The sequence below is a fragment of the Drosophila serrata genome, unplaced genomic scaffold (genome assembly GCF_035046125.1).
Source record: "Drosophila serrata isolate PLE 108 unplaced genomic scaffold, ASM3504612v1 contig_264, whole genome shotgun sequence".
Lineage (NCBI taxonomy): Eukaryota > Metazoa > Arthropoda > Insecta > Diptera > Drosophilidae > Drosophila > Drosophila serrata.
This window is the reverse complement of record NW_028257162.1, coordinates 513-3,120: the sequence shown is the minus strand read 5'-3', so window position 1 is coordinate 3,120 and position 2,608 is coordinate 513. Positions and strand designations below refer to the sequence as shown.

The 2,608-nt window shown below is 32.5% G+C and overlaps 1 long non-coding RNA gene across 1 annotated transcript; it reads right to left on the bottom strand.

Annotated features, from left to right (window-relative positions):
• Window positions 1-1,637: 1,637 nt before the first annotated feature.
• On the bottom strand, window positions 1,638-2,353 carry LOC147643601 (uncharacterized). Its single transcript, XR_015271746.1, has 2 exons — window positions 2,036-2,353; window positions 1,638-1,973 (listed from the first exon to the last, which is right to left on the bottom strand). It is a non-coding gene; the product is annotated as an uncharacterized LOC147643601 (long non-coding RNA).
• Between the last annotated feature and the right edge of the window lie 255 nt (window positions 2,354-2,608).

Genomic DNA, 2,608 nt, shown 5'->3' with positions numbered 1-2,608 from the left:
AGTTTCGGGTTTTCAGTGCGTGTAAACAGATCAAAGAGTGAAGTTGCGTGTAAAAAGTCCAGCGATGGAGACATTTAAAAAAAATTTGAACGGGGATATGTTGCTCAACATTTTTGAAGGTAAGTTTATTATTATTGTTGACCTAAAGGAATTTATATACATAGATATATAATCTTAACCTAATAGAAGATGAACAAGAAAGGAAGCTAACTTTGGCACGCCGAAGTTTATGTACCCTTGCAGATAGAACTTCTATGAATAGGAATCCATACAATATAAATTATATATATTTGTATTAAAAAACAATGAAGTAATACCTGCTTTCATTTCATTCACCTATACATATTATATTTGCAGTTTTACATTCACAGATTTGCATTTTTCCTCTACATCAAACGATCGTTTGTATGGCACCTATATGATATAGTCGTCCCATTTTTATGAAATTTGCCACAAAATTTTAGACTTATATAAAATGGCTATACCTCAAATTTGATGAAAATCAGCTGAAAACTAAAAAAGTTATAAATTTAATTGTATTAATTTCTCGATCGTTCCTATGGGAGCTATATGATATAGTCGTCCAATTTTCATAAAATTTTACACAAAATTTTAGAATAATATGAAATGGCTATATTTCAAATTTGATTAAATTCTGTTGAAAACTAAAAATGTTATCGCCACCGCGATTGTCAGTCTTCCGACAACAGCCACCGCCATTCTCATTCCTCTCAAATTTCTCGATCGTTCCTATGGGAGCTATATGATACATTAGTCCGATTTTCTTAAAATTTTACACAAAATTGTAGAATAATATGAAATGGCTATATCTCAAATTTGATCAAATTCTGTTGAAAACTAAAAATTTTATAATTTTTTTTGTAAAACTTTTCCGATCATTCCTATGACAGCTATATGATATAGTCGTCCGATCCGGCCCGTTCCGACATATATACGAGTGAGAGTATATAGAAGACTAACTGCAAAGTTTCATTCAGATAGCTCCAAAACTGAGAGACTAGTTTGCGTAGAAACGGACAGACGGACAGACGGACAGACGGACAGACGGACAGACGGACAGACGGACAGACGGACATGATTAGATCGACTCGGCTGTTGATCCTGATCAAGAATATATATACTTTATATAGTCGGAGGTGCCTCCTTCACTGCGTTGCAAACTTCTGACTGAAATTATAATACCCTGCAAGGGTATAAAAACGGAAATTCACAATTAGTGCAACTTGAGACCAACTTCGAGGGGAAATTCCAACGGAGCTTGTTGGTGTGGCCGTTGAGTTTTATAATCTTGAAAAAACTCAGGCGTAATGTAAGTAATTCAATATGAACCAAATTAGAAAAAAACAAACATGTACATACATATACATATGTACATGTATACCTACAAACGTGTTGGTGCATGATTGCATCATTTTTTTTGACACATGGAACCCTAACCTAACAGACAGTAGAATTTAAAATAAGCGCACACACACACACACACACACACACATCGATGAAACATCGATGTTTCATCAACAATTCATCGATGTTTCATCAACAATTCATCGATGTTTCATCAACAATTCATCGATGTGTCATCAATAATAAATTAATAAAAAAACATAAATAAGGTATTTCATATTTCAATTCATTCACTTTTATTATATCCACTTAAAACCTAACATAATAAAATTAAAATTATACATAAAATAATACAAATAATCAAAATCAAAATATTTCTTATAATAATACAAAATAAATTTTAAAAAATAATAATACAATAATAATAATTATAATAATTAACATTAAAAATTAAATATTAATGCATTGAAAAACGCTTGGACCACATTCTAACACGTCTTCATCCCTTTTCCTTTTTTTATGTTGCGCCTCCAAATTTTTTGCGCAAGGAAGGCTTTTAGTTAAACGGTTGGCAAGTGGCTCCGTTGCATCAACTTGACTTATTGCATCTGAAAAGGAAAATTTGAAAAATAAATTGATATCAAAATCTAAAAAAAAAATACATAATTACCTAAGAGTGCAGAGTTGAACTTCTTATGGTCTCGAAGCCTTTTCTTACACTTCGCACCATCGATGTATCACAATAGCTGCATGCAGACACGAAGTGGGAGGACGGGAAGATGTACTCAAAATAGAAGACAGAATTGATACGAAAGTAAACTTTTTTTTAATCTTTACATAAAAACTCACCTGATATATAGTTTCAATTATTGAAAACTAAACAGAATATTTATATATGTATGTAAAATTTTTTGTTTAATTTGGCGTGCGCAGTGCGCAATCCGCACACTTCTCACTTAGCTCACTGTTTAACTGCAAGTGAAAACACGAATAAGCAATAGAAAAAAAAGGACTGTGCCTCCAACAACAAAACGAACCACGATCCGGAAAAACGGATCCTCAAGTCCGTTTTTTTTCTCTTATTGTTCGTTTCGTTTCACAAAGTCCCGTTTGGCTATCTTGTGTCCGAGTGTTTTGCTTCCTTGTAAACAGGGTATAAAGGATATATCCGACGAGGCAACAAGTTACTTAAAATGTTATTGCAGCTCAAACAATTTTGTTCTATTTGCAATTATTTTTTCAT